This window comes from Dysidea avara, chromosome 2 (genome assembly GCF_963678975.1).
Source record: "Dysidea avara chromosome 2, odDysAvar1.4, whole genome shotgun sequence".
Classification (NCBI taxonomy): Eukaryota; Metazoa; Porifera; class Demospongiae; order Dictyoceratida; family Dysideidae; genus Dysidea; species Dysidea avara.
This window is the reverse complement of record NC_089273.1, coordinates 19,383,830-19,411,050: the sequence shown is the minus strand read 5'-3', so window position 1 is coordinate 19,411,050 and position 27,221 is coordinate 19,383,830.

The following is a 27,221-nucleotide window of genomic DNA, read 5'->3' as shown; positions in this document are numbered from 1 at the left end:
GGATTACAGAGTACAGAGGTATCAGATTACAAGAGTTGTTTTCTAACCAAAAGTGTTGGTAAATGACATCTTGGTTGCATTAGAGAAGATCCTGGTCTCAACTGTACTGATGAAACTTACTGTAGTCATAGATATTATACGTAAACGTATCTATGCTGCAGTTAAACGTGATGGCCAATAGCTTTTTGTCAGTTGTATATAAGCTTTAGCTGGTGAGAGGCTCCTTGAGGCGTGGGAAATGACAAGCAGGCTCCCAGACCATACTCACTGGCATTGGCTTGTATATTACTTACAGCTGAAGGTGCAAGGTGATAAAATCTCCTATACTTTCATCATTGCTGCATTTTGCTCAGTTCCCCATTCAAAGAGTGTATCAGACTTCAACAAATGTCAAAGGGAAGCTGTAACATTAAACAAGTTAGGGATTGTGAGTTGCAAGAAAATTTATCACTGAATTTCTGCTTTGTGGTTCCATCTCCGTGATTGTCTTACCTTGGAGGCTTGGTGATTCTTACCTTGGAGGCTTGGTGATTCTTTGATCTCTAATTCAGCTTAAAATTTCTAGTTTTTTCTTTGACAAATTACATAGGTATGATTTTATTTATGGATGTACAGGCATAATAAGCCATTATCTTTTTAATTACAATTACAATTAGAATTATTTGTAGGAATTATTTGTAGTTGTCATACAGGTCTGTAATCATGATATGTTGTATCCTACAATCGGGAAAGTAGCAAAATTCCACAGTTATCAGCCCTAAAATCCACCAGTCCTAGTATTGGCATGTGTTGGAGATCACACTAAGGGAACCTTTGGTGTGGTAGCAGCTACATAAATTGTGCTATGCCTGTGAGACAAAATCATTATGAAGTTTTAGTGTTGTCTAAAATAAATTTATGGTTTTCTTTTCGGTTGAGATTCACTAATAGACCTACAGTATACCCCTTGCAAAGTACTACCAGAGGATTGTTCTGGGTTTAACCCATGTAGTAATGTGGTACCATTCAACCACACATCATACTGTATGTAGAGAAAGTAAACTCAATGTAAGAAGTTGTTATTGAACCAAAGTCAATTGTTTTTTTTTGTAGCCAACTTTGCACTACAGAATAGTACAGATAGTGTGTTTACATCAATGCAGTAAACCAGTTAGTTATATGTACAACATTTGCACAAGCTTTTCAAGGTTGGTTTTTTTTTGGTGTGTGTTCTATTAGGATTTTTTCAAAAAACAAAGGCGATACCTGTTATGAACCCACTATCGTGGTTCATGATAGTAGTACAACTGTATGTGTTAATTATAGTGCATAAACGAATGCTAGAATTGATTGAGCATTCGAATATTTGAATGAAAAACTGTGGATTCGAATGTTTCTAATATCTAAAACCCACAATCAAAATATTTAATTTATTGAGTCTATTAAAGGAGTAAGACTTTATTGTTGTGAGAATTCTATGTCACTTACTTGTTGAAATACTATTTGATATATAGACAGTAAAGTGAGTGTAAACAATAGTGAAGTGGTAGTTTTATCACTGTAATCAACCTCACACCTGGAGCGGTCATGTGTAGGGTTTTTGGCTTCACGTGCACCTGACTGTAGGAAGTACTTGTTAACAACTTGACACCTGGTGCTTGTTGTGTCCTGTACTATTTTCAGCTGCATGACCTACTTTGGTTAAAATGTCAAAAAAAATTATATACATTGGGTGCCTGCATAATTTTGCTTGAGTTAAATTGAAATATTGGTGTGAAAGTACAGTACTGGAACTACAATTGTTGTTTAGAGGATTTTAATGTGTTACCCCTTGTTTGCATATGTACTCATCTAACATACTGTAGCTATCAATACTATGTATTGTTTAGATTAGGGCTGAAACAAATACTAATACTCGATGGATTTTGATACTCTGATAGTAGAATTGGTACTCGAGTTTTCGTTAAGATCATGTGACCCAGCTCACATGATGTTTTGCCATCTACAATGAAGGTATAAAGTTTGATTGGCATAATTTTTTTGTAGGAACACTAACATCAGTACTTTAATAACATTGTTGTTTGAAAAGCTGTAAACTGTTTAAGGTTAGTACAAAACATGTTAAATGGGTATGACTACAAGTAGCTAGTATTCGTGAGTACTCGATCGTTAACTCTAGAGAGTACTCAAATACTAAAAACCATGATCGTTTCAGTCCTAGTTTAGATTGCTTGAAGCATGCAGTGTATGTAAATTGTCTGTGTGTGTTTGTGCATGCGTGCGTGCGTGTGTGTGTGTGTGTGTGTGTGTGTGTGTGTGTGTGTGTGTGTGTGTGTGTGTGTGTCTAGCTACATGTTTCTTTTGTGCAATGTGTCATTATATTTTTTGAGAAGTGTTATTCACCAATAGTGTGTTATTATCCAGGTCAGGTTAATTATTGGCTAAGTAGCTGGTTTTGTCCACTACCTGGTAAACCATAAGTAATTCCTTCGGACAAGTGCTAACATCATGACATAACCTCAATATGTGATCATTATAATTGTTATTGTAAACAAAGATGTTGATCTCACTTTGGTATTAGTAGTAGCAAAAGATGGACATGGTAGGAGAGGAACACACACATTTTCATTATATGCCTTAACGTTCTCTTTTCTCCAGACATTGATTTCATGTAGTGCATGTGTGGGGGGTTAGGCAGAGTACTATAGACCACATACTGTTGTACACATCCTCTAGAAATTTAATGCTTATGTGGAGATTCAGCTGGTATGCCCTAAGTTAGTCTCACAGGCCAGACCCAGTAGTTCAAAGCTTTCAGTATAAGGTGCAGGTGAGCAATGACTATAAAGGCCTACTAGCCTGCAAGACTAAAATTGGGGGCATATGCCAATGTGTTAGCTATGTCTGGACCTGGAAGTTGAGACTATAGTGTACAGAACAATGTTAGGTAGGAAAATTAACTGTGAAAATGTCTGTGCCCATGTCTCATCTGGCTCTTCCAACTACTGCTTTCATACCATCCATTAGGCTTGTTGAATACCCTTAATTATGTCTGCTAATTTACAATGAGTCAATATCCAATTATTCACCTTCCAAACCTGAACTCTACAGGTTCATAGCAATAATTATTATAGTCTGTTTGCCTTCACCTTCACCTGAGCCCTTGTTTCTTGTTAATAACTCTTAGTGCTGTGAAGCCCTTTAAATGCCGGAACTGTATCAAAAAAAGCAACTATAGTCATCTGATAATGTGCTTTTCACAATCATGCTTCTCTGTATGCAAATGGTGAGTTTTTTTAAAATTGCTAAACACGAAGTCCACTTTGTATAGTACATATAGTTATGTCCTCCATACATGCATACCATATGGCTTAATGCATTAGTGGGACAGTACTGTATAGCAGGATTTATTAGCGAGGATTTAATTATAGTGAAAGACACCAATTGCTACAATTAGCTACTTTTGTAACGTGATATATAAGAATCGTATGACTTAATTACGTGGTATCACGCGATCTACCTCGTGTTTCAGAGTAGTGGTCACAGAGGTCAATTCTGAACTCCTTTTCTAGAAAGAAAGTATCGTTACCCACTCCAAATGGTGCACTGTCTTGCTCAATTCCGTCCAAAGCAACTGTTGCAGCAAACCGTGAAGTTGAACTTGTGTTGCCACAATCCAGCCAGAAATGGAAGCAAAAATTCAAGGGTAACAATGTCTACGATGCGACATTACGAGCAGAAATGGGGAAAATTAATGACATGTCAAATTGGGCCGATGGCAGCTGCCAGAAATTTTCAGCTAAACGTATTACATCTATCAATGAGAGCACGATGAGAGGTATGAAGAAAGCCTATACTGCTGAGCGTCAACAGAAGTGATGAAGAGAAGAAGATGACCTGACAGTGACCACTTTGCCATTGAAGAAGCGAGGAAGGCCTGGGCAAAACCCTTGACACAGCAGTTCAGGACTACATTTTGAAGTTGAGAGAGATTGGGTGTCCTGTCAATATGCATGTTACTATAGCAGCAGCAAAAGGTCTAGCCCAAGTGATGGAACCAAGTAGACTATCCAAGAATGGGGGCCTGCAACTTTATCTGTATCATGGGCAAAGTCTCTTTTGAAGAGAATGAACTTTACAAAGAGAAGAGGCTCAACCAAAACTGGCATGGCACCAGATGACTTAGAAAGTGCCAAGAAAACATTCATTTCAGAAGTACTGGAAACTATTGTCCTAAATGATATTCCTGTTGAGCTGATCTTCAACTGGTCCACAATGGTGCATTGTGGACCATGGACAAAAGGGGGAAAAAACGAATTGACATTTCAGGATTTAAGGATAAAAGACAAATTACTGCTGTTGTGTGGGAGCTTCATGGGTGAAGTTTTACCTCCACAACTGATTTATGGGGGCAAATCGGATAGGTGTCACCCTCCATTTGATTTTGATAAATTGTAGCCTGAAATACTGGTCCAATGAGGGAACAATGCTATGAAAAGTGATTGTCCCATTTGTAGACTGTGTCTGCCAAGATTTGGGACTAGAGGATGACCAACCAGCATTAGCTATCTTCGATCATTTTAAGGCCAGATGACTGAGCGAGTCACACAGGAATTAGAGGAAAAGAATATTCATTTGGTGATCATACCAGCTAACTGCACTGGGGACATACAACCAATGGACATTTCTGAAAACAAGGTTGTGACGTAGTTTTTGTGGGCTAAGTTTAGCGAATGGTATTCTGGTGAACTTTCTGAGAAATTTATCAATGGCGATGATGATGATCCTGCGGACATCTCTTCAGCAAGAATGAAATGTGTAGGAGCACACTGGTTTATGGAGCTGATCAAGCACTTACAGGACAACCCACAAATAGTGATTAATGGATTTAAGCATGCTGGGATTCATTGAGGGCTTGGTGTACTAGATGAAGATGAAGATATACCAAGGTACTCCTGTGATGAGGACTTTGAAGATGATGAGTCATCTGATGACTAGTCATCTGACGGATCTGAAGTTGAGATGGATCCACCTACACCATTGCATGTATCTGCTGTGTTTACTGACAGTGTCTGTGAAGGTAAATTCTTACCAGTGGAATGATAGCCACTACTAGTGAGATCCTTGAATTGTGCTAAAACGCTATTGTTAAACAATGATTCATTTATACAAGTATTAGAGAGGTGGTGCTGAACTTGATATTCTCCATGTAGCAGCTATATGTCACAAACACCTTTATATGTGACCATCTCAGCGAAAACCTGTCTAGTTCGCACAACCTCCGAATTTTTTTTTAATTTCTCAACATTATCTGCAGTGTCCAAGGAATGGTTCACCAAAGTTTCAGCCTTCTGTGGTGAGTAGCTTTGGAATTACAGTGCTAGAAAGTAGGAAGAACAAGGAAATCAATTTGTACAGTGACTATACTAAAAATAAACTACAGGTACTTGCATTCGCAGCCATAACTTCCATTTGGATTAGTCTACAATGTTGGAATTTGGCTTACAATGTTCACCATGGGTTGGCAGATCAACCAAGGTATAGTTTTAGCCCTGCAGTCACTTGTGCATAGGCGTATGAAGGCGGTTTTGTTGAAGAAATGGCAACGGCTTTGTTTACGCCTACCGCATTGTAAACAAACGCATGTGACATGCAAACCATTGAGGCTACAGAAAGATTTTCTAACTCCCCATGAGTAGGCGAATAAGATGGTGTATAATTTTGAGTCTTTCTTCATCGAGTACTGGCCTGATAAAAACTTGCGTATTTTTTCTTGTAGCATGTGTAATTTTACGAATTATTTTTAAACTTCGATTTTCTCACTACGTATGCTTGTGTGAACTAGACAGGTTTTCACTGAGATGGTCACATATAAATATTCCAGGGACTTGTATATTATAGCACTGCCATGTATGTGTATGGAAATACACTGTAAAGCATGAGGGGTGTGTCAAGTGCTAATGCAGCATGAGGCAAAGCTGAGTGCTGTATTTGCCTTGAGACCCTTCCCACTGAGTGCTAGGCAGTGCTTTAAGTGTTATATTGTACTTTCTGGTGGTATATGTTAGTCTTGCTTGGAGTGGTCATATCGAGGTGCCCAAACTCCTTCAGTTTTTGGTGATCAGACTATCGGTAAGCGTTCAGCTGGTAGGATTAGTTTGGCACAATCTATAATGCCTTTCACGTGATCATGACCATTCGTACTGACTGAGTGGGGTTATTTCATGACATTTCAAGTTAAAACTACAAAAAAGATATGGAGTAGTTTTTAAGGCTGTTTTAATTCATACTTCCTTCATAAGAGCTTAGGTTAAAATTCAGTGCTGTGTAAAATTATCATCGATGATTTCCAATAACCATGCATTCACCATGTGTTTCACCAATAGAATTGATGATTCAACAACAACTGTAGTTGTTGTAGATGGCTCCACTGTTCACTGCACAGCAGCTCTTGTCTTCTTTGTTTGAACAAATGATTAATAATGACCAGTGGTGTGCAGCCACTAATCCATCATGGTTATATATCTCAAACAGTAAGAAAGATGGCAACTCTTAAGTCTCATCAGCAATCATTATTTACTAGATTATTCCAATCACTATAGTGGCTTTTAAATAACTGCAGCCTTCTTAGATCAGATGTTGTGTGTAAGGTTGCTACACTGTAAGAAAATATATGGATTAAAAAGTTGAGTATGCTATTTAATGCCATTAGTAACAAACTAGTGTATACAAACTAAGCCTCTCTTCTTTAACCAGGAGTACAGTGGATTTATACTGGTAGGACAACAAAAACAGTACCATGAGGTAGTCAAAATCCTGTGTTTGAATCCAGTTTGTATAAGATAATTACATTTGATATTTACACTGTATATAAAGCTGAAAAGCCCTCTGGCTGATTGATAATTCAACTCCAAACAGCCATTTTTCCTACCAGAGTGACATAGTTACAGGGTATACTGATACTTGAGGGCATGTCTATGTAACGGACATCGTATATGTGTATGTTCCGATCTAGAGGACATTTATAATAATTAAAGATTATATTCATCGTTATTTTGTACTGCATTTTCACTGTTACTGTAGGTGAAACGTTGAAAGTAACTATTGCTTGAGCTCAATCCCAATTACTTGTGGCTCCCTTGCACTGAGTGACACTACAACTGATACAGTGTAATGTGATTCTATAATCCATTGACTTATGAAGACTTAACTAGCTTCAGCTCTTACCATTTATGTCATTATTTATTTAATATGGTAGAAAACTTTGGTTGTATAAAACATTGGCAAATTGCCTTTAATTTGCCAAAGTATATTTCTGCCAAACCAGTTCACAAAAGTAGTTTTTGTCAGCTATTTGCCAAAGTTTTTTGCTGTTAAAATTTCCTACTTTATATGGTATTGCTTTACAATATCATGCAATAGGGAATTTGAGGGTCAGCAGGCAACAAGTCCCAACTATTTACATTAGTTACAACTTGCCTACTGCAAAATACAAACACTAATAAAATAGACATACAAGAGAATGAAAATTTTGTGAATATTTTGAATAAAGCGTGCAGGCGAAAAGGGGAATCTAGCTTGGTTTAGCCTTAAAATTAAGTTAAGAACACTTACAACAAGAATATTCAGGGTGCAGTTTACAATGAGATTGATGTATCTTGTGTGTGCCACTACAGCATTGACTGACTCATAACCCATAAGCTAATTCCCCTCCCTGGATAAGGCCAGGCAAACTTGTTTCTCATCCCCGCCTGTACCCACCGCCTCTAATTTCATTATTGCTGTTAGCTATCACTAATTGATGTATTTTGATGCAAAAAAGGCTGGCATTTCACAGCACAGCAAATGTCACTTACACCTCAGAAACAGTGGTAAAATGTAAATACTATAGTCTTAAAAAGGCATTAGACAGCTTAATTTGGAGGATTTTCCTTAATAATGAATAATAAAAAATGACCTTCCAGCTTGCACGGATATCCAAATTTTTGTGGATGAGAAACGAGTAATATTTAAAGTGTTCTGGTTTCTGGCCAGTGAGAATAAATAAATATGTACTGTCATGTTAAAAAAAAAAAAGGAAAACTGTCATGTTCTATTCCATATTCTCCAGTTTTCTCTTGCATATATACAGGCCCACTATGACAGCTCAAGTGTCTAGTCACCTCTGTTATATCCTGCACTTGCATTAAAATAGCTACACCGCAAACTCGCCTCGCCCACCCCAATTGGGGTGGGCACGAGCGGCACAAGACTATTATACTGGAAACGAGACGGTTCTAGCTAGTCTCGAGCCATAAGGAACTTGCTTTAAGACGGATTGCAATTCTCACATGCAGTATAACGGGGGGAAAAGATTATAGCAGAAAAGGTTGATAGCTTAAAGGGTTGAGCTATGTAAACCTTTATAACCACAAAACCTCATGTGCGCATAAAGGAAGGTGTGGCTAGCTATAGAGAAAGAACACTGCAAAAAGTGAGGAAAGTTTCTATAGTTCTGATATTTAAACGGGGATCAATTATTCGTCACTCCAGCCATGCACCCATGGATGCATGGCTGGAGTGATGAGCCCTTTTTACTGCATTTGCGTGGAGAGTGAACCGTCATTAATGAAGCTTCAAACGGCATGAAAATAATGTGGCATATCCTCTAATATACTGCTTATCCTACAATGTAACCTTGACGTATGTTTTGGTGCTTGAATGTTGCGTGTATCCATGCATGTAATCAATTTCCTAGTCTCGTGTGGGCTCACAAGTCTTGATTGCGTTGTATCGATTTCCTTGTTGTCTGCAGGCTATATTGTACTCTTGCATTAATTCCCACTTTTATAATTTAACTGGCATCAGGAGCTCGTAAGTGCCGAAGCGCGCTAGCTGCTGCACACTAAAGCAAGTGTGCTATTATACCGCGTACCCATGTTTATAATAGCATATAGCCCAAGTATTTCGAGGGTGAAAATTTTTGCTTCATGCATGGTTTCGATTATTTTAGTCTTTTAATACTATTTGGGCCGAATTGTTTACAAATCAGCAAAAAAAAATATTTTTTTTTAAAGCTAACCACATTGCTTATGGGTATGTCTGCAATTCCATATATGTAGATACTGGCATATACCTCGTGATCACCTTTTAGTTGAAAGCGTCGATTGATGTGCGATAGCTTGCAAGGCAGCTGAGCAACGCTCGTTGCTGATCGCGGACGAGTCGCCTTTACGATTAGTCTGGTGCAGGTCCAGCCTTTAAAAGTCAAGCTCTTAGAAAGTTTGTTGCTCTTTGTTGTTGCTTTGTAGCAAGCCTGTGACATTCTAGCGAGTTGCATTCTGGTTTTATACACAGAGCTATGCACCTATTTATATTCACGCATGCAGGCACGTTCTGAAATGGTTCTTCGGTGTTTGTAGCCACCACTATTTATGCAGTACGAAAGGTTTTGTTTATTTTTACAATGAATTGTATTGGCTATACGCTGCAAAAGTTGCTACTTTCTGTAAGTATACCTTGATGGTTCTAGCTCACGATGGGGTACGAAATCGGTCGAACCGAAAGTTTGCAGTTGGGGTACTACCGTAGTCTCGCGGCGGCCGACCCTAAAAAGAGGGTCTGGTGAAACTGTGTACAAAAAGTTTGGCGCTGCCGGAATGTTGGAAGCTCCAATCAGATCGCTCTATTTCAAATTGATTATGTAATGCGTACATTTCAAAAGATCCGCGGCTTACGGTTAATTACATCCGGTGACTCTGCTGCTTAAACTCATTGAGAAAACAGTCATACAATTCTGTTGGGTTCGTTTTAATGTTGAATAAATAAAGTAGCGCTATTAGTTTGGTGATGCTGTAAGCGGATCTGGTTGAATGGATGTTGTGACGTAAACAGTGCACTTACGTAACACGTCATCCAATAAACATTCCAGAGCTCAAACTTTTTGTACAGTTTCACCAGACCCTCTTTTTAGGGTCGGGCACCGAGAGACTACAGTTGGGGTAGCTATCCTTGCAAAAGTATATTGCTCGGTATCAGGGGCGGATCTAGGATTTATAAAAGGGGGGGGGGGCTAACTCAAGGTACTAATCTCTTGGGTAGAGGTGTGCAAAGCACACTTCCCAGCATGCGAAGCATGCTGGAACTAGGGGGGTCGGGGGGCATGCCCCCCAGGAAATTTTTGAAGAATAGATGCTAAAACACTGCAATTTTGAGACATTTCCACATAAAATTCATAATATTTTCTGCCTGTAGATATTTTATATACTACCTTTAGATTATAGGTATGGCTCTCTGAAGCATTTTGCTAATGGAAAAGTTTGGGTAGGTACAGACAACCAAGTACATGATGCACCCCTCTCACAATTGCACAACACTGAATAGGTACGTACATGTTAGAATAATAATGTTGAAATTTTTGAAATTTGAACAATACAAGATTGAATCTGAGAGCACTTTCAATGGAATTGTGAACCTGAATTAAGCATTGCCATACATATTAACTACACAAGTAGATGAATGAAGCCCTTTAAACAGATCAATTCACTTCATTGTATGTATAGGTGCAGGCAGATTTGGAAAAATTCCATAACAGAACCAACTACATGCTTCCAGTGAATGTTCTATTAGAGTAGTTAGCTGACTGCTCTATTAGAGTATCTCGATCTTGTAAACCTCCAATGCTGATCCGGGTCCTTGTTGCATAAACTTTAGCATAAATCCACTGATAATACCTTGGAAAGACGTTTATAAGGTAGTTTTATGAGTATTTGTATTATTAGTGATCATATAATTATGCTAAGACAAAATTTCATTATAATACTCAGCATATTGATCAACTAAAGCCTAAATATGAAGGGGGGGGAGGGGCTTCAGCCCCCAAAGCCCCCTCCCCCCTGGATCCGCCCCTGGGTATATCCATAGATCCTTTACACTATATCGCAAACATGAGTACAGTATAATTGATGGGCGCACTCATCTCCGAAGCTACCTTCATGGCATGCATGTACGCGTCCAGTAATGTACTCGTATGTGACAGTTTATCGTTATTGTAAACGGGGAAAGCTTCGCGGTTAAGGCTATTCGTGGTGAAAGTTTCGCGGTAAAGCTCAAACATAGTACTGTATTATTGAGGGGAAACTTTCGCGGTTTGCTTTGAAACAATTTCGTGTTTACTGTAATTAGCTTGATAGCCATGTGGGAAGTTAGGATCCATCTATTAACAGTTGTAAGGTTTCACCAATGTACACAAGGCGCATTTCGTGCGATATCGTTTGGTCGCGTGATCGAACTGTTTGTGTTGTAGCTAGTTATTTGATATTGTCATTATATTATTATATTTTATAATTGTAATACTCATATGCATGAGCATAGTACAATGATTAGTTACAAATTAAATTAGAATGTAAGTAAATAAGTAAGTAAATTAATTAAGGATAAGTAATTAAGTAATTGAAGAGATCACTAGTGTACAAGTGTAGAGAATTGTTGTAGAGTTGGTGCATTGACAGTGACACTTGGTAAAGCATTCCACTGAGGGACTACTCGTGGAAAAAAACTGTACTTATAGCTATTAACTGTTGAGGATATTGTAACAAATCTTTTGTTGTGACCTCTAGTGATAAGAGAGTTTTTAATCATACATTCTGGGAGTGAAACATCTATTAAACCATTTAAGATTTTATAAAGGACACATAGAGACTGAATATCTCGTCTTTTCTTCAAGCTGTCCCACTGTAAAGTTGATAACATTTCACCAACACTGCTGTATCTGTTAAAATCAGACATCACATATCTAGCAGCTCTCCTTTGAACAGATTCTAATTTGTTAATGTTAATGTTGGTATAGGGGGACCAAACAAAAGCTGCGTACTCCAAAATTGGTCTGACATATGTACAATAAGCGTCAACTCTAATATTCCTCTGACAGAAATGAGTGTTTCTTCTTATAAATGCTAGGGCAGAGTTAGCTCTTTTACAGATACACTCAATATGCTTGTTGAAAGTAAGTTTACTGTCTAATGTAAGTCCTAAGTATTTAGCTTCCTGTACATGGGCAAGCATTTGATCATACAGTGTGTAGTGTGTGACAGTTGGATGCACTTTGTGAGTAATTGTTAAAACAACACATTTAATTGGGTTAAATTGCATAAACCATTTGTTTGCCCAATGTTCCAGACAATGTAAATCATTCTGTAGGACATCGGAGTCATGCTTAGAGTGAATTTGGCAATACAATAGACAGTCATCTGCAAATAGGCGACAAGTAGATTCGATACAGCTGGGTAAGTCATTATAGAGTAAAAGGAATAGGAAACGCAAGCGATTTCCGGTTTGATTTCCGTTACGCGTGACTTGAAAGGACAAGACAGTTATGTGCTCAAGCATGTACGTATTTTGTGACGTCACGTTATTGCGTTTCCTATCCCTTGTATTCTATTATCTATGATATTGTGTATCGAGTAAAAAATTAAACAACTGTTTTCTTTTGTAGCTTCACGAGTTACTGTGTACCGGGGAACATTGTGGTAACTGTTTTAGAACTGTAAATGGCCGCTGGAAGATCAACTATTCGTGCTGGTTACGATGCCAATTTCGAGAGGATATTCGTGCGGAAGAATCCAGAACCACTCAGGGAATTGGAAGTGGAACAATATTGTTGTTTTATATGCAGGTAAATGTTATAGAAATAACTGTTGGGTATGTAGCTAGCTGTGCGGTACCTAAGTAGCTGGCTACCAGTTGCGCGAGATTAATACTTAGCTACTGTGTTGACTTGTCGTTCATTTGATGAGTAGATTTATAGCGCGTCACTCTAAACCATAAGCCACAGAAATGGGATTAATAACTAGCGTACCAGAATGCGGTACCAATTATCTAGTCTCGCGTAGCCAGACCCACTCTTTGCGCGGCGCTTACCGATTAATAATTATAAGCGCCTAGCTGCGAGAGGGACTGGTATAGTTCGAATAGTAAAGTTGTTCTGACACCCTGAGCTTTTTCAGGGTGATAATGAAACACCTGGTTAACTTTCATCACGCCACATTGCGGGTTGTTAGCAAATTCCTTTCTCTATGTAATAGTTTAATAGACACTCGCAATAGGTGTCTTCGAGGATTTAAAAACCATCGGTGACGTCAATAATTACCTCGGCGCAACGCCTATTGTGAGTGTCTAAGTGTTTTAGACAATGGTGTAGAAGCAGTGAGTTAGTATAGAGAGTTCCCATTGTAAACACCTAGGGTATTTCAGCGAGCAAAAGATGTGAGGTCACGCAAGCTCGCGCGCAAGCCATGAAGCGCGAATAACTGAAGGTTTGTAAAGTCGATAAAAAGTATGTTTGAGGCATTATAGATACGTGTGAATGGCAGCAAATGGGAATAGCCAGTGCCAACATGGCTGTCTTGCATGGTTTACAGAGCGTGCTTTAATATGGCAAAGGCCACAAACTGAATTAATGGCTTGTACCACGATGGTCTATAAATCCGCTGAGCTACCCACGATAACAGCGTACCTGAGTGTAATTTATTTGTAATAATCTGCTCGCAATCGCTTGGTGTTTACTGATGTGCGAAATACTAATTGTCCACAAAAGGCTAATTGCATTACTGTAGGCCACATTGTGGTTATAAACAACTGTCGGGTGTCTTACTGGAAGACACCTGATACCAGGTTTCTTCACAAATAAGAGACCTCCACACATCAAACGAAACGCTGCATACCATTGTCTAATGACAGTAAGCCAGTAGTCCACAATATGACATGGTGTGATGAAAGTTAACCAGGTGTTTCATTATCACCCTGAAAAAGCTCAGGGTGTCAGAACAACTTTACTATTCGAACTATACCAGACCCTCTCACAGCTAGGTGCTTATAATTATCAATCGATAAGCGCTGCACGAAGAGTGGGTCTGGCTACCAATTATCCAGGTGGACGGCGGTCAAGTGGCTGTCAGGAGGTCGCCCACTATTGTAATTAAAATTGATTTCTCTACAGATTATAACAAGTGAGGCATAGACCTATGTTCTTGCTAAGACCATCTCATCTTCAGTGTTATGTATAGAGGTTATTCAGGGGGGTGGCACAGGGCAGCATCACATTAACGTATCATTAACTCGCATACATGTGAGGACGCCATTTTAGTAGAAATGTTCCAGTGAAGTACAGTAGTATTTGAGTATTCTAAGTACTTCCCTTAGCTTATATATAGACAAAGAAAGAAAAGACATGAGAATAAAAGGAAAACTGTGAGATGTACCAAAGATGCTTTTGTTTTACAATAACCAGTGGACGAAGAATTGAGGAGTAGAGGTATATAACCAATGTCAGTGGACAGCTTCTAATACACTGTAACATGAAATTCTCATGTCAGACAGAAACAGTAAAGATCCTTTGTAGTATGGTCCTAGCATAGTTAAGAACGTGGAATGCACAGAAAATGGTGCCTTTGAAGAGACATTGCCTCAGTAAACCATTACTAAATAAGATATCAAAGGAGGCAAGCTGACATAAGTGACAAACTATAGTTGCTGCTAGTGCAACTGCTGAGGTGAAACTCCAACCCTGTATATTACAGGGAAGTACATTACAGCATAGTGAAACAGACCGATTAGTCCATTCAGCATGAGGATTCACTGTCCTGACCAGTACCAGCAATGTCACTCTTACTCTCTAAGCAGCGGTACAAATCTTTGGCACATCCCACAATTTTCATTTTATCCTCATATATACCTCTATACCTCTTTTTCTTCATCAAAAGCCTGGGGAAGTAGTCTACTTACAGAATACTCGAACACTGCTGTATTTCACTAGTTTCTACTCAAAACGGCATCTGCATGCGCGTATGCGAGTTAATGACACGTAAACATGATGTTGCCATGTCCCCTGCATAACTTCTGTATGACATCTGTTAAATGAGAACCATATATAAATCCATAGGCTTCCCTTGAATTTACAGGAAGGGTGTTAATATGCTTTGGCTTGCATACTAACTTTCAAGGGGCTACTCAAAGTCACCACCTCTTAAAGTGTTAGCTCACTCAATCAGCACTTATATTATATGCATGAATTTACTATAATATCCAGAAGGACTTGTGGCTGTTATTTTTGATGGCTCGTGCTTGAATTTAGACACTTTCTTCTATTTCCGTATGATACAAAATTTTGGCGGGAGAGAATTTGGTGAAATGACCTCAATTTGCCAAAATATTCTTGTCCAATTTTTAGCCAACTAAATAGAGAGAATGCAGTATGACACAAGCAGTCGCCAAAATATTATCTGCCAAATTCTATCTAGAGTAAAATCGCCTAAATTTTGTTTCGCCAAAATTTGTATCGTACAGTATTTACTCTTGATTATAGGTTATAAGGTTTCTAATAACAAGGGCACCCGTTATCCACTTGACTACCACCTTATTAGATACTGTACCTTTGTTTTCCCATTTGTTGTAGTAGATGTAAGGGATAGTCACTACCAACAGAAGGACCATTTGTGGCAGGGACAAAACTGAATCAAGTGATCAACTTCATGATCAAGATGTCCTTGAAATGGGAAATCAAGCACCCCACAAAGCCAACTTGTAGCAAAACAAGAATTTACAAGGTTTCTATGCTACATAGTCAAAGTGCATTAATGCACCCTTTTTAGTTGTATTATTTGTCGATAGCAAATCGTAATCCCGATGGCAAATGGTTTTACAGGATTATTGGTAGTGACTACCCCTTGTAGAAGTCGAGCTCCACTGGGAAAATAACATGTCTGGTGCTCACCCCTCTGCATACAGTATGCAGAGAAATCCACAATCAAACCACATGTATAATAATGTTCTAGGCACCTTTTGTATTAATCCACAAGTATACAAAAAAATTGGAATTTTCAACTAGAGTAGGGACCATACCACATTGATAAAAAGTACTGAAATAAACTGGATTAGTGCATGATATTAATTCACAGTAAAGCAATAAGAAATGTTATATCCCTACTGTGCTCAAGATACCATAATGGAAATGCACAGTAGGGATATAACACTTGTTGTTTTATTGTGATATAATATCCAGCTTGTTTTAGTACTTTTTATTGATGTGCTATGATCCCTACTCTAGTTGAAAATTCCTTGTTTACTGAAAAGTGAAGTATCCACTGTGCTTTGTTGTCAGCTATGTTCAACACGTTACACAGCATTATGAATCAAGAACTGTTTGAATAGCACCACTGCAATCAAAGTTGCCACTATGAAAAATACAGATGATTTTTTTGTTACGATCGTCATGTGCTACCGCCAAATCGACACCTTTTGCTGTCAGCAGAGATGAATGGGACACAAAGGAGGACACTGGTAAGTCCATGAAGAATGCATAGCATGTACTGTGGTATGCGAAAAAGCACATGTCTGGCTGAAGCAACATTGAACAGTGAAAAAATCAAGCTTGTAGCCTTAGCCGTTATTGAGTTTCGCTTGTCTGAAGGCATTACTCCTAGTTACAAGTTACTAGTTACAAAGCAAGTAACTAGTTATATTACTAGTTACTTTAAAAGTAATCAGTTACGTAACTTAGTTACAAAAGTAACTAGTTACCCCCAACTCTGGTACTCACATTGATAAAATGTGATAGAGGCAGCGTAGATTTTTTCCTTTGTTGCTTCAGTACTTAACACTAGCATTAGGGGCTGTAGTGATGAGCCAGTTTATTTGCTTCTTGACTAGCAGTGCCACCTAGCTACCTATTAAGAATTAGTACTGGCTCATCTCAAGTACTGGCTCATCTCTACAGCCCTAACACTAGTGCTAAAGCAGCAAAGGTAAACATCTACGCTACAACAATAGCCTCTATTACACTTATCACTGCTAGTACACGTGTATCATAAGTCTATTCTAATTAATTAGTGCACGTGAACTTGTAAGTAAGAGCAGTACCAGCAGTTGTAGCTCGATAGTGGTGTCTCCAGTGTTGCAAGAAATGGATAATGCCTGAATTATTGTTTAAAGCTGTTTCCAGCTCAGTCCGCGAGTCCAGTCCGTGGAATAAAGTAGGCCCCCCACAATGACCAAACTCTTCCTCTCCATGCATAGGGGGACGGACACTGCCAGACTATGAAATTTGCGCTGTGTTATTGAAAGATCCTGTATGGCAGCTGATGAGTAATGGAGTAGTATAGTATTTCACATAATTGAGATGAGACTGCCAAATAACATTGAACAAATCAAATGACGAACATCCTGTAAACTGATACTTTGGGGACACTGTGACATTGTTTGTCTTTACAAATTCCTCTATACGACAGAGAGACAAATGAGACAAAAATAATTGCATGGTGTCATCAGTTTCGTGTCAATGTTTTGGCGAACTCAAAAATGAATGTAAATTACATGATCTCTTATAAGAGTGCTAATATGGCTAAATATTTTGCAAGCAGTAATATGTATAGTAGCAAATGGGTGGCAAATGGAGCTCCCTCACTTCATTTCAGTAGGAGTTCAGCTCCTGCACCTATAAAGGTTAAGATAGTTGTGCTGTAAAGCCTTCTGGTATACAGGCTCTGCCTTTACCAGGCAGGTACTTTAATCATAATAGTACTCTAATAGAACTGTCAGTTGCAGCTGAAGTGATTTACATTCTTATTTATTTTTCAACCTGCTGGTCACTAATAGAGGGCAAACAGTCCATGAAACATGATTAATTCCCATGATTAAGATGTTTTGATGATGTTTAAAGTGTAGCAAACAAGCTAACCAGATGCTGTATACGTACAATTTTTGTAGTGATGCAATTGCAATTTTCGCGGTTGCTTGGCTTTTACGTAGCAATATTTTCATCCTCAAAATTTGCTATTATTAGTGTTATCTCTATGCTTTCTAATAGATAACCTCAGTGAAACACGAGTGATCCTCAAAAATATAATCACAGTAATTCTGAAATGTGTTGATCCATGAAAATTACGTACTTTGAAAATTTGTACTTGTACAACATTTAAAGATTTTTGTGAAGTACTTAATGCTCATAGAAAGCAACCTAAGACTGTCTATACTAGAGGTTGCCGCATGAGGGGAGAAATTCAGAGTGTGTGTGTGTTGCTAATCTCAATTCTGTAGCTCTATTATGTATGTTTGCGTCAAGTGTTATGTAGTTAATAGTGAGATTCAGAGAAGGTTGGATGCACTCTAAGCACCACATAAATATATTACCCTTAATTGCATTGTTTTATTTGGTATTTCACGTCACCCCCAATAGTCACAATACAATTTGAAAAATGATGGGGTTGACTTGGGTTGATTAGATATTCGGATGGTATAAGCTTCAAGGTGGAAATGCAACTTTTTTATGGAAACGCCATGGGAACTTTTTTTTGTCTGCTACTGTACTTTGTTTTGTAAAAGCACTTGGTGATTGGAGTGAAATTAATAAGTTGCAGTTTGGTGTGTAGAACTTCTCCAGAATTGTCGCGTACGTATTCTATAATCAGAACAATGATACTTTACTGAATTAAACTGAGATCGATGTATAAACCTCTTCAATAAAATGAGTTTCGCATAATTTGTTTTAGGGGCACTTAAATCGTGTCCAACCTCCTCTGAGTGGGATTGGTTGTGTCACCACTAATAAAGATGCCTTCAATGCTGGCAGGCTGGCCAACTTATTAACACCTGTAAACAAAAGGCAATAAAGGCTTTCATATCCCTTTGATCCAGCAACTGAGGCCAGCCATGCATGTTTCCTATAAGGCTCAAACGAATAGTAGTTTTCTGTATTCGAATATTTACTCAACTATTGTCCGAATATTCGGTGTAAGGTTTCATTGCTATGAATGGCCACTACCAAGAAGCCTATAAAGAACCACAAACAAGTTTGTGGCTTTCGTATGAATAACTTACTGAGAAGAAAAGGGTAGCATAGTGCCCTTTCTGAAAGGATTACTGCAGCGATATTGTGATGGAAAGTGTTTATAACAAGGTAGAAGTATCTGGAGTAAGCCATGAATCCATATGAAGTCTTGTGCTTACGGCGATCTGCCACAGCATTAGTACATCTTCACCAATTAGTGGCTGCCTAATGCTATTTCTACTGTTCGCTTCTTCACCACCATTCTTTCCATTCAATAGCATCATCTCCGCTTCCTTAATTGCTTACAGCTAATCATGTGCCATTGTATAACGATCACGTGCAAATATTCGGGAGTTAATTTTATTATTCGAATACTATGCCAACGAATATTAATACGAATAATCGGCTATTCGTTTGAGCCCTAGTTTCCTATTTGCTCAGATTCAGGAAGACGCACATGCACATGCGGACTTCTCAGCTCTGCTCCTAGTTTCCAAGAAGAATGAGAGATTGAGGCTAGTGACAAATCTGAAATTCCTGAATTGGTGGGTGGACACACCTCACTTTAAAAGTGGAGAGTGTGTTGAAGTAGGGAGATTGGCTATTCTAGGTGAACTTGAAAGATGCTTACTTTGCTGTACCAGTCCATCAGTCTGTTGTTGTAAAGAAAGTGGCTTTTATATCAGCAGCATGTAGTCAGTCACCGACAGCATCTGGAGTTGCTTGCAATTTATCATATTGATTCTAAGAAATCGGTGATGATACCAACACAGGGACTAGAGTTCTGACTGATCTATTACCTTGCTTTGCTTACAGACAAGATCAAGCAAATTAGCCCCAGGCAGTCCGAAGCCCAATATAGGTGGAGCCCTCCAACTACACTAACTTTTCTAGCTTGTGGAAACCAGGACTACAAGACCTTTCTTATCTATTCAGATGCCTCTCTCTCTCTCAAGCCAGAGAGCAGTAAGTAGGGGAGTACACACAGAGTGTTTTGAGTCAGCTGATTAGCTGGTATTGGGAATACAGCTGTGGTGAGCTCTGAACAGGGCCATCTGCTTAGACTGAATGCTCTTCCAATGCGTTTTCCAAGTAATCTGTGGAGCCTTTGGTACAGTGGAGGTGGACCTGACCCCACCTTTTTTTTGCTGGAGACCAAATTCTCTGGTAGTGGTGATGGGTACATTTAAGCAGGAGAGGCATTTGAGGACCTGCTGACCTTGCATATTTCATAGCAGGACTCATTGAATAAGGCTTCCAGAGTAGATCTTCAGTTGTGTTCATATCAACATTTTGTTCTGTTCATGATCAGGGAGATAGTGTGGCAGTTGGCCAGGTTCTTATAATCTGTTGATCACTCAAGGCTATCCATTAGTGCTGAAACGAATAGCAATTTTTACTATTTGAATAGTTGTGAACAAAACGACCGAATATTCGATTATTCTTTAATGCTTATACTTCTATTGAACAAGTACTGAAACCTTTTGTTAGGGAGCAAGGTAAAGCCTAACAGCTATTTCTATATTTTCTAAAGTAGAATTTTTATAGCATAGATATATCACTTCATTCACAATCTTAAGTTTCAAGGCTGGCTTTTCCATCAGAATACAGTGTACAAAATGCTAACGACTATTCAAATAGTGTGTTAACGAATTGAATAGTGTCATGCCGACCGAATAGTCAAATAACTGAATAATCGTTTCAACACTAGTATCCATAGGTTCATTTTCAAAAGACTGGTAATTACAGGGCAGTTTTACACATGCACACTTCGTTTCCAGTGCAACAATAGCATGAAACCACTGCATGATTTGAGCTTTGAGAATTGTTTTCCCTGTCCAGAAGCACTCTGACAAGTTATAGAGAGGTTGTAAGTAAGATTATTATTATTGTCATGCAGACCTCAAAAGGGGTATGGTGCACAAAAAAGTACATAAGAAGTACAGCAAAAACTATAGTTAGTATATATAGGCTGTATTAAGTGGAAGTGTGACTATAATAATTTAATTGTTTATTTTGTTAATGGCCATCAAGTTAAACATTTACCATCACTGTTCTTACATGTTGTAATAAATTACTGGTGTGTTTGCTTTGTGGAACACATTGTCACTTTGCAATGCTAATTTACATGCAATTTTTATTAGACTGTTATTGAGACAACCTTCTCAGCCGTCTTGTTGTGGTCGACGTTCATGCCGAGTATGCATTAAAGCCATCAGAAAGTAAGCATGTACCTTATGTGGTAGTGTGTGTATGTGTTGGGGTGTGTTAAGACACACATAGTATGTCATGAAGCAAAAGACACCTGGTGCAGAGGTGTGACACATAAGTGTGGTATACCAGCAGTGTCATGCTAAATGGTACATACTGTACATAGTTGATCATCTGGCCAAGACTGCACACTGTATAAGAACCACACTATAGGGAAAAATAGAGTACCGCATGCCACCTTTTATATGATTGACTTTTAAATATCATACAGTATGGTAGTAGTGATCGAGAAGGTTTGTGTTTTCCTGTCTATCCGTGCACCTGTAGTTGTGTGGCATGAAAAGCAGCCAGTGTGAGCACTTTGTAGACTCTGTTACAAGTAAGCTTTACTCTGTGGCACTTACTATCAATTTGAAATACGAAAGCTAATGGTTTGTGTGTATGCTGGGAGCAGCTTCCCTAGTGGACCGTACAGGTATTGTAACAACTGAAAAACGATGGTGCTGGCCTTCTATATTACCAGAAATTGTGTATCTCTTACATCATGCTTTAAAATATTGAATCTCTATTACTTATCGCAAAGGATAGTGTTGACTGTAGTAGAAGTGGCAGAACATCAACTTGAATAATTAATGGGTTTCTCCATGAATGTTGTATTAGGATGAACTGCTCTATTAGAGTATCTTGACTGCTACTTGTATTGTCCATTTTAAAACATGTTTGGTTTTTGTGTTATTACTCCATATCTGTTACTCTGATTTACTTGCAACCACAAAAAGCTTGAACTGTGATAGGTAGACTACCCATTTCACACAATGATTTTTAGCTAAGTAACAGGTTGTCTAGCATGATGATTTTCTTATGAATCTGGATTTCATGCTTGTTACCAATGGTTGGCTTTGCTTTACAACTATGTAGCTGTCACTGAGATTCCTTTCAAACCACTAAAGGTTTACACTATGATGGCTAACCTGTGCACATATCGATTTCAACGTATGCACATTAGCAGTTAATTTGACAACAGGTAGATATTTTGTGTTTTGAATAATACGTGGATAATAATTATCCGTATAAAAATTCATGCAAAATATCAGGGGAAAAGGTGACATGTGCCATTTTGAATTTTAAAGTAGGTGCATGCCCACAGCTGACCTTTGGGCTGTAGTCGTGCGCCTGGTTTACTGAAATTGTTTTCTGAATAGTGTGTGTGTGTGTAAGTGAAATCTCCACACAAGTAAACTTTGCTCTGAGGTGGTTTCTTTTTGGTGGTCTGAAATACAGGTGTGGCAACTCTCCTCAGACTCTGTGAACTACTTCCTTTCTGGTTTATAGCACTTGTCCCCTTTTGCCACTGACACCTTCAATTGTAGTTAATACCACATATTGTAGTGTAGTACATTGTCAAATTAAGAATTGGTGATTTGAAAAATGTCAATGGGCATTAAATAGAAATAATGCACACTGCATATAGCAAAGGATAAATATTTGGTGGTTTAATAAATCTAGAGGATGCACAGCCACCCCTTTTTGCTTACTGTTTTATGTACTGAATTCCTTGGAAAAAAATACTTGGAATATGTATACTTTGAGAATTTTGTAAACAATGAAGCACCTATGCAGTCATTTAAGAACTCTATGATGGCACTGTTAACAACAATTCAAAAGTAATTATTTAACCCCATCTACTTACAGAATGCCAATTGCTTCCATCACTACTAAATTAAGTGTCAACAAGAGTGCAGGCCAACCCATTTCATTACTGTTTGTGCAATAGGAGTCCAAACAACTAAATAGTCAACCACAAACTAGACATGCAGTCACATGTCTTTTGCTCATGTAGTCATAACAATCTGTAACATCACACTTGGCAACACCACAAATATTGTAAGCAAGATAAGCACATTAGAAATGATGCAATATGAGCTGGTAACCCAGCTGCCTGTTTTGTTATTGAGTGCATGATGCAATATGCTAACATGAACACTTGAAAACAGGGAGTCCAGCAATGGAATTAGTGTTACGAATCACAGATATAATAAAATCTAATGTAATTCACAAATGGGATATGTTACTCACGGACAGGGCTGGATGCAGCTTTTAAGGTTACGGAATAGTTTTAAATGCGTGGGTGGAACAAATTACAAAACCTGCTTTAACCCAAGCAGGGATAAATAATTTCAACAACTGTGTTGTGTTAGCAATACAACTAATTGTGCTTGTTTGTTTTTACTACAGAACAACGACTGTTCTTGGGTGTGTAGTTTACAATAGAGCAAAAAACCAGAGTAACAGATTGTTGAATCCTTACAATTTCAACACAAGTGACTAAACAACTAAAATATCTAGGTCCTTTGGAAGCGATTTTTTAGGTTACTAGTTGTATAGGCGTTTTATTGAACTATTAGTAGTTTTTTCGAGTGAAACAAGCTCTTTGAAGGCTTGTATCTGAGTCACTGGGAAGAAACACACCAAAAACGCTTCCACAGGACTTAATAAATTTAATATACAGTATCACTATGCCCCAGAAATGCCAATAGACCCAGCTTTTGCTGTATTTGGCTGTGGAAAAACATGATAGTGACAGCTGGAGCTGAGCGATGTACGGGCTGGCTTACCTGTGTTGCTACTACAAATTGTAGTGTTCCACCTGTCTCAAACTACACTGTAGCTATAAAAACGTTAAAAGGGCTTCACCTGCATTTAAAACTTTTCATGCTGCTAGACTGGTTTTATGGGCTTCTCAAAAAGTATCGATAGGCATTCGAAATTTTGAATTATTGCCTGTGACTGTACCGTAACCTTAATAATCCAGACATTATCTAGCTCATGTAATGTTGGAGACACCATTACAGAGCTTTCCCCAGCAAAATAAAGTAGAGCAGTGAAACTATCAATTTGCTAACAACATCAAAGTCAATTTGTTAATTATAATACATTCCTAATACTACATCAAAGGAATTTTGAGTAAAGTAGAGTGGTGCTGTGCCACTCTACTGCTCTTTAGGGAATCCCCTGCATTATCAAGCTACACCCACTCTTCTTCCTCTTATATTAAGGTCCAATTTATTAGAATATTTGCAAAAAGTATGACAGTAGTTGAACTATAGCTTTGTATTAATTGATTTGCCATAATTTATAGTAAAACAGGTAGATAGATGTACAATGATACCTGTACATGCATGTTAATTACTTTTCAGTACTGATTGGGAAGGCAGCGCAAGACTAGTGCAGAGGTTTCCCCAGCAAAATAGAATGGCAAAAATGTCGGTTTGCTGAGAAACTAAGGGGTCAGTGACAAAAGGGGACAAGTGCCACTTACAAATTTAGGTAATCGGATGGTGGTTACTTTGATTTAGTCGAGACACTTTTTGCGGTTTGTTTTAAATGCAAAAAAAAAAATTGCCCAACGAAAGTTTCCCCGTTTACTGTAGCTGATAATTAGTAGAATGCTATCAGACTTGTAAGAAAAAAATGTCCTTCGAATATGACCTGTACACTGCTGTAAGTCCTTTGATTTCTATGGATATTGACACCTCTGGCTGTGAACACTTTGTATATATAGCCCTGTTCATTTGCCATTCAAAATGTGTATAACTCAGTGTTGTTACCAGCTATAGTGCAGACTAGCACTATGAACATGCAGTAAGAGATAATTACCAGGCTGTCTCACATTGGTTCAGAGGAGGTTTGTCACGCATCATCATGCATCTGAAGAAGTGTTGAACTAATTCAACATTGACATCTCTTAGTATTCTAAAGACAGATTTTATATCCATACCAGAGTGTCCCAGCACCCTTACAAACCTCAGTACAATGGGCTGCTATCCTAGCTGCTAAACAAGCCTTAACACCTAGAACAATGCTTGATTGTGTAATTTTACTTCATGATGCATAGCCAACAATGGACTTTATCCACAATGACGTCACGAGCACAAGATGGCCGCGCTATTTGGGGTATTAATGTACAGGCGCCTATGGAGAATTTGTTTTGATTGATTATATTTCACTCGTGAAGAAGATATTGACCAGTAGCCAATAAGTATGGGTATAACGTAACAAAAACCATTGCAAACAAGTGTTATTTTGAAAAAAATTTTGCACCATGCATTACAAATCATTTATTGTGCTGTCTTGTATCCATGCCTGTTGCTTAGAGCTCGATATCTCCTTCCCTGGCTGAAATATGATCGATCAAAACAATTATGGGTATAAGACAGCAGATGAAGATACATTGTGTTGTCTCATCAAACCAATAGCAGACGAACTTCGTCTGAGATGAACTTCGTCTGAGATGAACTTTTTGCATAGCAGTTACATTACAGTCATTATTGTACAATTCCTACATTATACTTCGTCTGATATTGGTTTGTGGGTTTATGGGTGGTACCCTTTGGCATGTAATCAACATACTGGCTCACAATAACAGTGTTACTTTGAGATTACAGCTGCATGTTGCCATAGCACCTGTCTGCAGTGGTAATTTTTGAGGGGAATGGCAATGTTTTTTAGCCCAGGCTTTTATTTCCTTCCCAGCATTGTTGATCTGGCCTGTACCATTTTTGTAATAGTAAGTAAACATACACCTGTATAGAGAACCTTTATACAGAATGTTGTTACTGTATATCTGCAGGGGCTTCCCTAAAGAGCAATGCAGCACTATTCTTTTGAGTGGTAAAAAAAATGCATGTGATAAACGAATTGACTCTGATGTTGGTAGCAAATTGACACTATTACTGCTCTATTGCTGGGGAGTGCTTTGGGTAAGTTAAACAGGTTACCAACATAAGTGGAATGTTCAAATAGTGGTTCAGGTATCATACAGTATGATAGTACTGTATATACAAATAGCAAGGAATCGAACAAATAATCGAATGTTTGAACTGTTTGTCCCAGCCCTAATTTGAAACCAGGTGTTTATTTCCCAAATGTGCTCCCGGCTTATGGTCGAGACGGGCGCTTGTTTGAATGTGACAAGGAAATGCAGTCCCTGACTTATGACAAGATCCAGTAATTACACTGTAGCAGTATTTTGTGCAAAGTTGGTCACTACACTAGTACAGTAGCTACTTCACCAATAGCAGGCTTCAGTTTAGTAGTACAATTTATGTACAGTGGAACCTCTCTTAACTAACTTCCCAAATTAAGGACACAATAGAAAACACCTCCATAATAAGGACAAAAATTTTGGTCCCAACAGGTCTGGTTAATACATTTTTTACCTCTGAAAGAGGAAAACCTCTATGTTACATCATGATATAGGATCAAAAAGTGGCCAAAACTTCTGGGTCCCAAAATGTCCATAATAGAGAGGTTCCACTGTATTGTGTATCTGTAAAACCATTCTTGTTAACTTTGCAGGTTTTGTCACCTTGGTAATATAATTTACCACCCTGCAATAAATTTAGGTGCTATTGCATTAAAAGTTACTCACCTTGGTGTAAAATTTTGTCATAACTATTTGACAGTTCTATAAACAAGCTGTGCATTCCATGCATATTGACATGTTGTAAACCATACCATGTCCCACATAATGCAAGGCATCTGTATCACATGTGCGCCTGTCCCGATCTCAATTGTGTTGATATGGTGGATGCTATACTATGTATCTGTTTAAGTATGTGCTTAAGTATAAATGAGCACTTCTGTAATTTTGTATTCATAATCCTGCTGTCCGGATAAAGACTCTTCCATCAGCTGTTTCACCAAATTTGAGAGTGTCACAAATACGAAGACAAGAATTTTTTTCATGTACATTCATATTACTGCTACATGCACTCACTGATCTGCATATATGCCAACAATAATTTACTCATCTGCAACAAATTTAGTTGTATAGTTCTAGTAAGCTGTGAAATTTAGCACTGGATTTATAGTTCAGACATGGTAATCAGCGTAGAAATCATTTCGTACTGTGCAGCATGTTGAACTTCATTGAGCTCCAGCAATTTTATGGTGAAATTTTCAATAGCATGTTATTTAGAATAAAAGCAATTGACTCTGTGTCTGCAATGAAGCAACAATACTTTTTCATCATGTAATTATCATTGGAATGCAATTACATTACACAAAAACATATGCATTATGACATGATGTCGAGCAAAAATCATATAATACAGCGTTATGGTTAATGCACCGCCGCATGTGTGCACAGACAATGCAGCATGAGTTGACGTGTGGAGAGGGTAATACAGCACGAGGCAAGGCTGAGTGTTTTATTAACCTTGAGACTCTC